This window comes from Musca autumnalis, unplaced genomic scaffold, assembly GCF_047663935.1.
Source record: "Musca autumnalis isolate F117 unplaced genomic scaffold, ASM4766393v1 scaffold_4, whole genome shotgun sequence".
In the NCBI taxonomy this organism is placed as follows: domain Eukaryota; kingdom Metazoa; phylum Arthropoda; class Insecta; order Diptera; family Muscidae; genus Musca; species Musca autumnalis.
In genome coordinates this window covers 151,328,318-151,344,029 of record NW_027411977.1, presented here as the reverse complement: position 1 = coordinate 151,344,029, position 15,712 = coordinate 151,328,318, and the positions used below count along the sequence as shown (strand labels likewise).

General features: G+C 33.4%; 1 protein-coding gene across 5 annotated transcripts in view; it reads right to left on the bottom strand.

The window, feature by feature from the left end:
* LOC141402580 (uncharacterized) overlaps positions 1 to 13,970 on the bottom strand; it is a 91,408-nt gene extending 77,438 nt beyond the window's left edge. For all 5 annotated transcript variants that reach the window (XM_073984163.1, XM_073984157.1, XM_073984160.1 and 2 more), the window contains exon 1: positions 11,061 to 13,970. The gene's annotated coding sequence lies outside the window, so the exon portion shown is untranslated. The remainder of the gene's footprint in view (positions 1 to 11,060) is intronic.
* Positions 13,971 to 15,712: the final 1,742 nt, after the last annotated feature.

The window sequence follows — 15,712 nt, the reverse complement described above, 5'->3', positions numbered from 1 at the left end:
CCTTTACGTGCAAGAATCTTCAACTTTTACCACTTTTTACTCGAAAAGCGTTCCTTTACTTCGGACACCATACAATTCATATGGTAGTAGTTTTCAACTTTTACTACTTTTGCCAGTTTTACCATTTTCAAAAGTAAAGGAACAGACCATTTGTAAATTTAGTTTTCAAAATGTAATAGGGTCTACACATGAAATTTGAAACTTCGAAATTTGCTACCATAAAATACTGTTTTTCATCCTAAACGTGTAATAAAAATTACCTACGAGAGTTTTGAATGCGTTCTATTTACATTTTGATACAAATTTGTACTATTTTAGAGGATTTTCATAATTAATTTATGTTTTTCCTGAAACAATTTTTGGAACGACCCTATTATTCAATATTTTTCTTTGACAATTAATTTTCAATAACAACAATATTGTTTTCGTAAATTTGTTAGTTGTTGTAATTCATGAATTTACCTTATATAAATTTGCCTTGGTTTTGAGATTTAATTTTACCGATTTTTGTCGGTATAAAATACGTTACAGAATCGCACTACAGCTACAGAATCGCACTACAACCAAACGTTTAATTTGTTTTCAGCTTACGAAATATGATCGGTTGCAGAATCGGCAGGAATTCACTATTTTTATAATTTTCTCCCTTTTAAAATTTGACACTCATAGTAACTTGTAATAATGGTCCACAATGTTAGATATTCGTTCGTAATATTGTTTGTATGTTTGTATGTAATAATATGAAAACTTCTATCTATTATAGATATTAGTTATATATCTGGTTCTAATTCTCCGAGCAGAATGGGTCCGTTGAGCGTTACTTTAACGCGTTAAAACAGCAACCAGAAGTAAACATGCTGACATAACGCTGTTTTCATCATGCTGTAATACATAAGGTGGAGCAGTAAAGGGCTCTGCACATACGATGCGTTGAGAGCCGCATTACAACATCCACATGAAAACTTCAAAAACAAACTTGGCATCACTTACACCTTTTTCATGTGATTGTTGTTTTTAACGTGTGACGCGACTCACAACGGGTCATATGTATTTGGCGCCTAAAGGCCCCCCAGTGATGCCAACTTTTCTTTTGACGTTTTAATGTGGTTGTTGTCTTTAATGGGTACTTTACACGATATGTTTTTTACATATGAACTGTCACTTTGCATATACATTTTGTGTGGGAGAAGTGACAATTCATATGTAAAAAACATACCGTATAAAGTACCCATAACACGTTAAACGACACTAAACTGACCGATTTGTGTTTGTTTTTCAAAAAATTTAAGAATATTTTTTCTAAAACTTGTTGAAATTTTTAAAAAATAGTCCTTGGGGTTTTCATAAAACTCATATATTTAAAAAATGTGAATTTGTGTAAAAAGGCTATAATTAATATGGGAAACGGTAAGAGAAAACACACAATTCTTAAGACCGCGGCACATACGGCGCGTTGAGCGTCGCGTTACAACAACCACATGAAAAATTCACGAACAAACTTGGCATCACTTACACATTTTTCATGTGTTTGTTGTTTTCAACGCGTAACGCGACTCACAACGGACCGTATGTGTCGGAGCCATTACCCATGTAATTTCAATAAATTTAAAAAAGTGTCAAACGGACGGAACGAGACTTGGACACTCCCACTGAAACATTGTTTCATATTGCACCTTAAAAATTCCACTAAATTTGGAATTTTACTAAAATTTAGGGAAAATAAAATAACTCCCTATGTGTTAATCCTATGGTAATTCATTAAAACGTTTCAACAAAAAACAATGAATACAATAGTTATTATAGTTTTCGAGAAATACATAGCTAGTTCTTTCTCTAGAAATTTGCAAAAACTACGTATTTTCCAAAATCGGGGAAAATTGTCATCTTTAGGGACACGTCCACAGCTTTCAATATTTTGACCTAATTCGTTTGGTTTCCTTAATTTCAATATGATTACTATTGAATACCATATAAAAATTAACTGTCCGTGTCGACAAAAATTAGGGTTTTGGGCCAGGAAATTCGATTTCTGAACCATATTTCTAATTATAAATAACCGTTTAAAAAATCGCGATAAATTTTGACAAATGTCAAAAACATAATAAAAATTTCGTCGATGTTTTTGTTTTCACAAATATCACATACAACTGCAGCTGTGCATTATTATTAAATTGTTTTTGTTTTCCAATATAAAAACAAAACGTTTGCAATTTGTTAACATTCATTAAAATGTGAAACAGTCAGTTTAAACTGTTGTAAATGATTATAAAATGCATTTAATTCGCAGGATATTTTACATTTCATATTGCATACTTTTTTTGTATTAATTGGGTGGTACAAAGTTCATTATTACTTTTATAAGCCATTCAATTCTATGACAAAGAACACGAAAATAATAGAAAAAAGCTTCTAAAATGTTAAACCATACAAAAACAATGCCAATGTTCACGAAACCAACGAAAGTAAAAATATAACGAAAATAATAAATTTTAATCTCGTATGCAGTTGCAAATTATGAAATGCTATTTTTTCTGTATGTTTTTTTTTTTTTTTGGGAGTGGAATGGGAATAGAATATTGATGTCATTGCTGTGGATTTTGTTCGAAACGTAGCGGTTAGTCAGGCTAAGCTATACACAAATAACATTTTGATAGTAATTCGATAGATAACTTGATGACTGTAACCCAACCCATCTAAAACGTCCATTACCAACTAACGCCTTTCGTACTTTTCGGTAGCCGTGCATGTCGCACCAAATAAGTAGTTATTTTTTTGCCACTAAAAGTTGGCAAATAAATTTTAAAACGTATGTTAAAATACTTCATATCTGCTAATTTGCAATAATGTTAGTATAAATATAAGTTATCAAACTCCGCCTTTGCCTTGCCTATCACATCTCATATGTCTGATGAGCTAAATAACGACCAGGGAAACGATCGTACCATATTGGCTGGATGTGGGGACTTCAATACAAAACTCCTAAGGTCAAGATAGCTCAATTAATTAAAAAAAATTCTGTTTGGAACCGATTAATTTTATGTCTTTGTTTGTTGAAAATTTAGGATCGGACTGTCTGTCTACGATTACAGACCAACAGGCAGGAGAAAGTTAAATAAGTTTCTAAAAATTTTTTTGTATATACATATATATATTATGTTAATACATAAACAGTTGAAAGATTTTATTATTTCAATCTAGAATTACTAAATATGTATGTATTTATAATAATGTATATTCATGTATAATATTGTGAAAACACTCACTCTTCATACATACAGTATTGGAATTAATAATATTAATTTGTATTATTAATATTAATATGTTATAACAAATGCAGGACTTTTAGCGGTGGAATGCGCTTCGAACAAAATCGGCACAATAACATCAATATTTATTAGCAAAGTGTTTATCTTAATTCAATTTTTTGTCAAACATAAATATATATTTATGCCTGTAGAAACCCGCACATCTGTATAAATTAGATTGGGTACTACATATTCTATTTGTAGCCATACTTTTAAATGCTAGAATGACAATACCGATAGTAAAGCACGTTTACGATGCTAAAAAATCGTATGTATCGTATGTCTAACATTATCACGATAACAGACGCTAGTCTAAACACAAGGCTACAACATCTTCTTAAAAAGAGTTTAGATTGAATGAACCGTATATAAATCGTCAGAGTGCGAACTTTGAGGAAAATTTTTTATTCATAGTTCACTTGGATCTGCATTCGTAAAAATTATCATTTGATAATATTTCAATACACTTAAACCGAGGGTATGCGCTGTACCAAATAATGTCTTGTTTTGTGTCGTTAAATTTCTTCTGCCCTCAAATTCAAAACAAGTAAAAAAGTATCAGTCGGCTTTGCCGACATAGGTTTAACTTCAGCTTGTGTGAATTGAGATTTTCCCCTATGGACAGATCGAATACCGGCTACACAATCGAAATTATTTTTTTTTTTCGAATAATATGTATTTAGGAGTTGTATACTTAGGAAATGTATACAAGCATTACAATCAGGAGATTTGCCACCGCCGAAAATTTTGATGTTCTGATCAGGGATTGAATGCGGGCATGCTTACTACTCCACCACGGTGGCTCCCTCCACAGAGAGCAACAATAGGTCGGTCTGGTTACCCTAAAATCTGTTACAATTTGTACAAATGGTCTGTTAACACAATAAGTCAGGAAAAGAGAGCGATTCGAGAGAGACATTTTGACAGTTCTTTGGTTCCTTTAATGGCGTGTTCTGTTTTGTCAGGTCAGCTGATTGCTTGCATGTTTTTGCTGGGAAGGTGTCTGTTTACTATTTACAATTTTCTTGCAAAAGAGAATAAAAACTCCTTAATCTCTGTTTTGTCTTCTGTTTTGTCAGGTCAGCTGATTGCTTGCAGGTTTTTGCTGGGAAGGTGTATGTTTACTTTTTACCATTTTCTTGCAAAATAGAATAAAAACTCCTTAATCTCTGTTTTGTCTTCTGTTTTGTCAGGTCAGCTGATTGCTTGCAGGTTTTTGCTGGGAAGGTGTATGTTTACTTTTTACCATTTTCTTGCAAAAGAGAATAAAAACTCCTAACTCTCTAAGAAAGTTCTTGCTGGGAAAGTAACCAGACATACCTAATATTTTGGGGCAAATTATCTGTCTAAAGAGAATTCGAAAAGCTAAGAGACCACACTAAAATATTGTCTATTTCAACAAATGTTGGCATAGATGTTTTTACTCTATGTAAAACCTAACATTCCGATTTTCGGCTAATTCAGTTTAATCATTGAAAAATCATTTGGTAATGTTACATGGGGCCTTTACCAAAAACATTGATCTATGCCAATAATTGTTGTAAACAGCTTTCTAATTCATAGAGAAATGTCAAATACAGGTAATTCGGATGAAATATGAAATTTTCAAAATACCTGAAATTAGAAGTAACCGTTATATATATCAAAACGTTATATATACCAAAACGTGCACAGATACATGCCATAATTATGTTTTCAATCCGTAGCTTTTTTGGATCATTTGGGCCATTATCTTGAGAAGTATGGACTTCCATAAAAACAAAGTTATAAACTTTAGAATTTTCCGAGATCAGCTTACAATCCGATCTAAATGTTTGAACTTTTGTGGTGAATGTATGAATGAAATATTACTATGCGCAAAGGTTGGACCAATGTTAATCACTCCTTTTGATAGTTATTGGACGCTTTAGTTGGTCACTGTGGATTTTTTAGAACTTTCAGAAAGCATGGACTTGCCCACGAAGAACATTATATCGCTGTAAGCAGGACCACAAGAAGTACTTTCGGTAAAAATTTGCAAATGATCCTCGAACAGCTTTTAAACTGCACTTAAGTTAAAATGTTGAACATTCCTGAGGGCGACCTTCTTGGAAAAAATGTGCTGCCGATCCGACAAGAGTACCTAAACAGCACTTGAGCCTAAAATGTTGAAAATTTTTTTGATAGGTAATCGACGAATTGCATCTATATGTTCCATATTCTAAGCTGATGAATGTCTGGAGGAAATATTACGACGTGCAAAGTTTAGACCCAACCGGTTACTCCCTTCAAGAATTATCGTGCTCACCATTTTAGCGAAAATTCTATATCGAGCTTTCTCCAAATTGTCTTAAATGGATTTCGTCCAAACATACTTGCCATATTTTCATTGTATCAAGGTGTATATACCCTCATTAGCCAAAAGGTTAAGAGAATAAAGACCCATCGTTAAAGAACTCGGATGCACATGAATGCAAAACTTGATTGTGTACTGAAAACGGCTGTTACGGAGGATTCTCAGGATTCTCCATGAACTTTCACTCCGTCTGCTGGAACATAAAACAGTCTTAATCCTAACACGGACTGTAAAAATGATTACAAAATGTAACACTGTTCAAAGAAAGCGACACATACAAAATTCAAAAAATAGCATAAGTCAACGAAGGCGATAATTCACTACTAGACTTTAATGTAACAATTAAATAATAAATATGGACTTAGGTCACAAAGTATATAGTCACAACATAATAGGTCATCAACACTCTTGAAAGCAGACGAAACCTTTACAAAGGGATACACAAAATCATAATAAAAAATGTATGTTTATTTAGAGGGTACCTCTAATCGAAAGGTACTTAAATAATTTAAAAAATAGATAAGTTATTAAATTTTTGTGTTTTAACATTTTGTATTTCATAATGTTGGAACTCCCGTGCGTATGATATTTATTAATTAGACAAATTATAATAACAATAATACGCACTGGGGGCTCCAATGTTAAGAAATACAAAATATTAATAAAAACTAAAAGTTAAAAAAAACACAAAAAATGTAATAACTCATATACTTTGCTTTTTTCGTAATAATAAATATTTATGCTGTTTGATATCTTCCAAGCAGCTTAGACCCCGAGGAAAACATTTTTCTGTTTTTATGCTTTTTTTACAGTTCACTATAACTTAACCAAAAACAAGTAAGCAAGGGCTATAGTCGGGACGGAACCGACTATGTGATACTCTACACCACTACCCGTGTGCATAAGCTTTAAAAATGTTAGGAAGATACTAACGATTTCAACCACCCAGACTTTTATACCAGATGACTTAGGTTTAACTGAACCATAATGACACTGTGCAACACTGAAAATGCAAACAACTTATAATGAGCATTTTCTGAAAGTACATACTAAGACTGCAAAACCCCTATTTGGGTTTTGCGTTGTTAGATCGTGTTTGGATTTTACAGCCTCATCTAAACCGTGCTAAAACGACCCTTTTTTCCATTGTTCGAGGCTTTATCTCAAAAACTAATAAGGATTTTGCTTTGTGGTCTTCAGCAATATTATAGTACTAAACAGTAGAATTTAAGTGTGAAACATATGAACTAGGAAAAACTACATCCAGGGTGAAAATCGATAAAATACATGAATGCATACATGATTTGTGGAACTCGTGTCAGTAGCAGCTAAACTATTTGGAGTCGAACCAAGTAACCTTTCGCAAAAAATTTCTAAATAATGTGCTCAACGTTTCTTTAGAACATTCTGAAACTCTAAAATACTTATTTCATGTTGTTTAGTCGGTATTTCATATTATACTTTCTACAAAATATATTTAAAACAATGTTCACACTGCCTGTTTATTTTCATATTTGGGATTTCAATGCATTATTGGTATATTTATCAAATTGTCTTTGAAAAATGTGCTAGAAACAGCTTGATAGAGGCATTTTACAAGAATGGAATGTTCTAAAGACTTGTGGATAACATTCCAGATGCTAATTTTTCCAAAGATAAGTCAACGAATAATGTAACAGTTTTGGAGATATGGTGCGAAATATAAAAAGTAATGAAGTTTTCAGATATATCATGCATTTTGAGGCAATAAATGCAGTTTTTCGAGTTGATTATTTCTCTAAATATTTTGCTCTTATGTACATGGTTGCTTCAGAGTTTTAAACTAGATTCGAATTGGTTTCGGAGATATTGCCTCGATTTGCTGTGAAAAGTCAATATTTAGCCATGTTTAGGCGAGGCCATAAAATCTAAACCCCATCTAGCAACACAAAACCCAAATATGTTTTTTTTTTCGACTTGGTCTGTACTTTTTTATAAAATCCGCTGTAGAAGTTGTTTGCACACAATTAGCCTGAAAATGTTGCACAGTGTAATTACAGCACTTTTGAAATCAAGGTATTTTCAAAAATAAAATCTATGTTCTATATGAAACTCGAAGAACTGGGTGAATTACATCGACACAACCTGTATTAATTGAAAGATGAAAGTACTCTGACAACTTGTTGTTTCATTTCAAAGCTTTTCTTCGACTTCATGAAATATAATGCAATTACATAATATACCCTGTAATAAGCACAATCTAAAGCAGCGCCGACCATAGGAATACAAACAAAACGAATGCATATGTGAGTGCATGAGTGAAAAAAGCAACAACCAAATGATGTCTTTTGTTTATTTAGTTCACGCACAGTGTACGAGAGGGAGAAAAGCAAATGCAAAGACAACTCAGTGGGATCGCTGAGTATACTGTCTTTGCAAAGAAGAGCAACTCTGGTCTAAAGATATCTATATTTTATCGATTTTGATGTGTTTGCCTAATTCATCTGTTTGAAACTTAAGTTTTACTGCTTTAAGGCTATGGCTGAGTAGTGCAAAGCAAAATTCGTATTAGTTTCTAAGCTAAAGCCCAGATCAGTGTAAAAAAGTGTCGCTTTAGCCCAGTATAGATGAGGCCATAAAATCCAAACTCGATCTAAAAGGACAAAGGCGATAAACAGTAGGTCCCATATCATTGAGCTAAATATGAATCGGGGTCAGCCAAGATCGCCCATATACGTTAACGTGACTGCAACAACAACATATGTTCTCTTTATTCTCAATCTTTCATGGTTTAGCAACGGAAAGACTCGCTCAGAGAGACTAATGCAGAAAATATTTTGAGCACCAATGATCGGGGTGCACTCATTGATATGAGAGAAGTCTCTCTTGTCCCGTATGGGATGTTGTGGAACAATGTTGTTGTTTGTTATGTATGGGAGAAGAAAACAACCACATGATGTTTATCGTTTGTTTTTATTCACGTACACAGTAAGTGAGATAGAGAAGCAAATGCAAAGACAACTCAGTGAGCGCCCTCACTATACTTCTTTGCAAAGAAGCCCGTTTCTGCTATATACTCGTATACTTCCAGAAAATGTCTAATTCAAGTGTTGCGCAGTGTTAGCGACTATTGCGATACCCCCGTTGTTTGACCAACCTACTTTGCATCATTGTAAAGGTGATATTCTCTTCTTCTATTGACAGGCTTTGCTTCTTACCCATTCCGACACTGAACATTATTTTAGAACTTTTGGACTATTATATCAGGACCACAAGGAGTACCTTCGCTAAAAATTTGCAAAGGTTCCTCGAACAGACATTCAACAGAACTTAAACAAAAATGTTGAACTTTTGTCAGGGAGTTACCCTAAGGTGTGGACCAATATGACCCTTTAAAAAAAAACTAAGTTTGGATAAAATATTAGGAAATCCGAAGTTTGGACCAAGTAGATTGCTCTGTTTAAGATATATCGCGCGCACCATTTTAGCGAATACACACTGAACATTATTTTCCGACCTAGAACAATATTTTAGAACTTTTGGACTATTATATCAGGACCACAAGGAGTACCTTCGCTAAAAATTTGCAAAGGTTCCTCGAACAGACATTCAACAGAACTTAAACAAAAATGTTGAACTTTTGTGAGGGAGTTACCCTAAGGTGTGGACCAATATGACCCTTTAAAAAAAACTAAGTTTGGATAAAATATTAGGAAATCCGAAGTTTGGACCAAGTAGATTGTTCTGTTAAAGATATATCGCGCGCACCATTTTAGCGAATATACGGTTCGAGAGTTGTCGTGAGTACCAGCCACTACTACCAGCATGGTGGCAGTAGGGGTTTTTTACAGCTTTTCGTCGTAATACGAACCCCGAGTACATCCTGGTGCAAACAAAATCAAAATGATTCGAAATTTCAGGAGGTACCTGAAGTAGGGGTCCGATATAGTCCATATTCGAACCTGATATATATCTGTTAGAAATATTACGATGTGCAAAGTATAGACCATTAAAAAATGTTGAACTTTACTAATTTTGGAAAATATATTACGAAGACCAACTTTTGTATCAAATCGGTTAATCTGTTCGGGAGTTATCGTGCGCTAACACTGCTAAATCGACTCCAAATTGTCTGAAACGAGTTTCGCCGAAACATACTTGGGGTCTAACCATTATTTCGATGAGCCACATTTTGGTCTTATGAAAGTGTTTATACCCTCTGTAGTAGTCTGAGAGTATAAAAATTAGTTTTCTTGGCTTCAAAAAAATTAAATTTTGTTTAAATTTACCCATAACAAACATTACATCTTGTATTATTTGTACATTCCTAAGTTTTGTTACCATTATTCCGCGTCTCCACGTTGATTTAGTTCAATTCTTATTTGCTTGTAATGTATTCCACAATTATTCCATTTATGTGCGAGTAATAAGTGGGAGATTGTTTTACATTATCAAATTAATATAATTTGTTCCATTTATTGTGGAAAATTTTTAATATTATGTATCTTTTTTGCTGGACACTAAAGAATCAAACGATTTTTTCATTTTTATGGATTTTATAGTCCTTCAAAGTGAAATGTTTCGAACACTTCCATCAATGCACTTTATGTGAACCTCAGAAAATGAAACATTCCACAATATACTACACATTTTGTAATTGCTGCACCTAAATATATTTCAAATCATATTCTAAAAGTGTAAAAAATCACGTGAAGAATTAATTAAAAATATACAATTGTAGGATCTTAAGATGTGCTTCAGTTAATTTAAATTTTTTTGCACAAAAACAGATTTGTAAAAAATGTCATCCGTATTCTTCTTTAAACAGTTTCCAGGTAATTAACAGAATTTTAATTTCTATTTCAAAATCATGTGTATAAATAAGTCCATGAAATCATTCAAATCCCAAATATTCCAAAATTAAAAAAATGCAATGTAATTTTTTGTTGTAGACAATTTATGGCATCACCCAATAGAACATACAATTGAATTTAAATTAAAAACATTTTTAAATGTTATATAAATTGCAAACGTTTTAATCAATATTTTATCGAAAATCTCATAAGAAATAGAAATAAATATATAAATGAAAAGTCTGTATTCCAGTTTAATAATTTAAATTTAAATGATTGTCGCCCACTAGTTCAGGCATTCCAATTTTAATAGATGGAATACAGTATTTTCATTTAAAGTCCTTGAAATATTGAACTGTTTTCTACACAACAAAAATATATGAATGTATTTGATAATTTAAGACAATTGTTACCGTAATGATATAAGATTTATAAAGAAAGTAGACGAGACAATTTATATTTATATAAAAGATAAGATAGGGAGAGAGAGAGTTTCATACACACCATCATACATCATTAAGAATTGCCGGACGACCATTACCGAACCTTTTCCAAGACGGGTTTGAAAATTAATTGATAAACACTTACCGTTGCAAATTTTTTATTAGTTTTTTTTTCTTTTATTTTTTACGTTGCAAAATATGTATACAGTATTGGCCTAACCCCCTTTTTGCTTTAATTCCAGTGTCACTGAATCCTTGTTATGTTTTATGCTAAATATGTGAGTGTGTCTGTATGTTTTTTTGTCTTTTTTCTTATTTTCAATATTTTCTATTTAAAAATCAAATGTTTACTAACGGCACCAATTCCACAGGACACACGTTTCGAGTCGACCGACTGAATCGCGCAACAAAAGCAAAAGACAAAATAAAATGAAATTGCTAATCACTACGGGAGGTTTGAAATGTGAGTCTAGTCAACAAATTAAATTAAGTTGGGGGGAAAAACAAATGGCATGACCCTGAATTCGATTTCTATTGTTTGTATATCACGGTTGTCACTGTTCTTAACCACCATTTCTAACCACCCCCCATAAATTCAAGAACATAAACATTGTTTGGATGTGTCGACCAACTAATTAACACTGTACAACAAATGCTTTAAAATCGTACATAAAATTCAGTTATAAGAGTCTTCCAAATTTTAGAACGCCAACTAAATTTATGAATATTCAAACTCTTTTAAAAATGGCCTTACTTAAATGGACTATGTATTCATACATATATTTTCTCCCACAACATTACCGAAGGAACGAGGGAGTATTCACTCATATCAGTGAGTGCATGACGATTCATATTGGCTCAATGATATGGGACCTAATTTTTATCGCCAAGTCCGAACGGAGTTTTTCGCTGCTGAAAAATTCGGGAAATATAAGCCAGCATTACACTGAGGGGATTTCCACCACCAAAAATTTTGATCTTCTGGTCAGGGATTAAACCACATACCTTCTGAGTGCAAGGCGGACATGCTTATCACGGTGGCTTCTCGACAATATCTTCGACTCACTAAATTATAGTCAGTGACTAGAAATTTGGCAAAAAACATCTTTGTACCTTTGTTATTGTCTGCTCATTTGTGACCGACAGGTTAAAGCAGGGGAAAGAAAAGAAAATATCATTGTCTCACAGTGTTCATTGCGAACTGGCGCTTTAAAAATTAATTTGAGTGTTTTTCTGTCTGCACATTCCTGTTGCTTAATACATGTGATTTATTTTAGTCGAATGAAAAGATGTAAAAACAATACTTCTGACGTCTATAGGGGATTTTAAGTTTTTTGGCCAATTAATCAGGAAGTTGGACTTGCCTGTCGAAAAAATTGTACCGTCGTAACTAGGGCAGCATACACAACATGTTGGCAAAATTTTTAAAATGATCCCAGGCGAGTTCTTAAACTGCACTCTTTCCAAACTTTGTGTGGGAGGTAACCGAAAAAGTAGTCCGATGTAGTCAATATTTGGACATAATCCGAGTGTGTAATAAATAATACGATTTATAACGTTTGAACCGGTTTCTCCCTTCGATGGTTATTTTACGTACTATCCGGTTTAGTTGGTGCTGGCAGGCTTTTTTGGAGCTTTTGGGCCATTATCTCAGAAAGTATAGACTTGCACCGAAAAAAATTACGCCGTCGTAAAAAGGGCCCGCAAGAAAAAATTGTTGCAAAAAATTTCAAAACGATTCAAGTGGGTGGCACACCTGATTTATACCTGGCAGTAATATTACCAAATATAAAATCGTGACCAATTCGATTACTCCCTACGAGAGTTATCGTGCTCACCATTTTAGCGGAAATTTTTGAACTTATGTGGGGGAGGTAGTGGATCGATATGGCCTTTCTTCAAACGTAAACTAAGTTTGAACGAAATATTACGATACCAAAAATTTGAATCAAATCGGTTGATCTGTTCGAAAATTATCGTGTGAACCGGACAGCCAGATAGACAGATGGACGAACTTGGATAAATCAACTTCAAATTTCGTCAACTTCGGATTCCGTCCAAACACACATAGTGTCTGAGGCCCGAAACTTCTCAAGGAGTTAAGCGGAAAAGACTTGGGGTCTGAAACCATTATTTCGATGAGACACAATTAGCCTAAAGACTGATGGTATAATAAGTAAGATCTCCGGGTCGAATTTTTTATATCATCCACCCTAAATAATATCGAAATCAGATTTCAGCCATTTTGATTAGACAATGTGGCTAAAACTTAAAAATATCGAAAACGTTAAAAATATTGAAAATCGGGAGTGACCGTTCTATGGGTAATATATCAACATTTTAATCTATGTCAAATTACTGCCAAATTAGGCCGAACATTTCCATAAAAACGTGAAAATACCTGATATTGGGTGGTATCGTTATATGTAGACATCGGATTTTTGCAACTACGTTATTATATAGAACTATATCGTTCCAATGATATAAATTCGATGTCATACACGGTGTGCCTTAACCAAATTTAAATGGAAGGTGCTAACACCTGGGAAGTTTTTGCAGATTCTGAAACTACAATGCTCATAGATGAGAAATCTCAAGAAACAAAAAAATCGCCGTAGGGATTTTCAAATAAATCGCGATTTAAGTTCACATTTTTAGGGGTTCTTCAGGTTTTTACGATTTTGCTTGGAAACCGCGAGTCCTATGTAAATGGGCCTATGGAAAATGTTGTAGCTGTGAAAGTTCTCGACAAGATTGACCTTTATGATATTTTCGTAGGTTTTACCGTTTTGAGATATAGAAGTTTAAATTGAGACAATGCACTGGCTGTATCGCCTGTATCAGTGCGCCTTAACTAACTTTTGATGAAAACGGGAAGATTTCGCTGATTCTGAAACAGCAATGTTCATAGCTAAGAAAAATAAAAAATCAGAAAAAATCGCCGGAGGGATTTTTAAATAATTCGGATAGGTTTTCACGACTTTGCTTGGAAACCGCAAGTTGTATCGAAATGAGTCTAAAGAAAATGTTGTAGCTGTGAAAATGCTCTACAAAACTGACCTTTAGGTTGTAGCTGTGAAATTCTCTACAAAACTGACCTTTAGGTTTTTTTCGTAGGTTTTACCATTTTTGAGATATGGAGGTTCAGTTCGAATTTTTAGGTTTTTATCTTAAGTCTTCAAGATTTTGCTTGGACACCGCAAGTCATATCAAAATGGGACTAAAGAAAATGTTGAAGCTCTGAAAATTCTCTACAAGATTGGATGATTTATTTTTTCCTAGGTTGTACCATTTTCAAGATATATAAGTTTAATTTGGGAAATTGCAGTAACGACATTGTTTTATGAGGAGGCGATACAGTCAGTGCATTGTCTCAATTTGAACTTCTATATCTCAAAAACGGTAAAACCTACGAAAATATCATAAAGGTCAATCTTGTGGAGAATTTTCACAGCTACAAAATTTTTCTTTAGGCCCATTTACATAGGACTCGCGGTTTCCAAGCTTAATTGCGAAAACCTAAACAAGCCCTAAAAATGTGAACTTAAATCGCGATTTATTTGAAAATCCCTCCGGCGATTTTTTTTTTGTTTCTTGATATTTCTCATCTATGAACATTCTAGTTTCAGAATCTGCAAAAATTTCCCAGGTGTAAGCACCTTCCATTTAATATTAGTTAAGGCGCACCGTGCATATTGAAAATAATCAATAATACGTATAAATAAAGCTATTATTATCATTATAATTTTCAAAAATATGCAAAAATCCGATGTCAAGTTATATGGGAGGCGGGGGACCATATCCACACGTGGACCTATACAGAAATTTTTTGTAAAAATGTTTTCTTATCTCTGGAAACACAAAATCCCAAATTACTACCAATTTGGTGTTCAAATGGAAGTAATAGCTTAAAATTGCTTAAAGTGACACGTCACGTTATATGGGGGCTATACCAAATTGTATATTATTTTCATTACCAAAAGTTCTACGGATCTACAATACAGTTGACCAGAATTTTGTCATACTAAAACTTCAAGTTCGGACGAACATTGCTATATTGCACGCTGATCAAGAATGAAAAAAACTCAGTGGTATCTAAATGACTATTTCGAAGAGTTACAAACGGAATGACAAAGTTAATATATCCTCAATTATATGGTAGAGGATTTAAAATTGGTAAAAATGTGTTAAAACATACAAGTTTTTTGTATTCTTTCTCGATTTCTGGCCAAACCAAACAACATTCAGACCTCAAAGAAAGAGTTAAAGAATACCCGCAAAATACAGATAATGACCTACACTATTTATAGTACTGTAGAACTCGTGACTCCGCGTCGTTTGATGTACATATGTATGTCTCATGAGTGTACACCGTACAGCTTCCTAGTAATAGAAAGTAAATTTTCTTAAAAAAAAACTATTTCTTGTCTTTAAAATTTACAACTGTTACGAGAGGAACTAGAAAGTTTCTGGCCTAACAATGAAAACGAATATTTACCATCAAAAATAGTTTTATTGTGTTCTTAAGTAATCTGCAGCATCATCTATACAGTTTTTCATGCGCTCAAACCAATTGTTGAATCACTTTTTCCATTCCTATTGAGACACCTCAACGCTCTTACATCATCTTCTGGCGATTGCTGCTATTTTTCGGGCTGAATCAATCTTTTTGAAGCACCTCGATCATATTTTTTCGAAATTTCTTCGAAAAACTCCCTTTTTGCCGCCAGATGTTCATGCAATATCAGATGTTAGTTGGTGGAATAAATGCCCAAGGATGCCTCTATCTCACGCTAT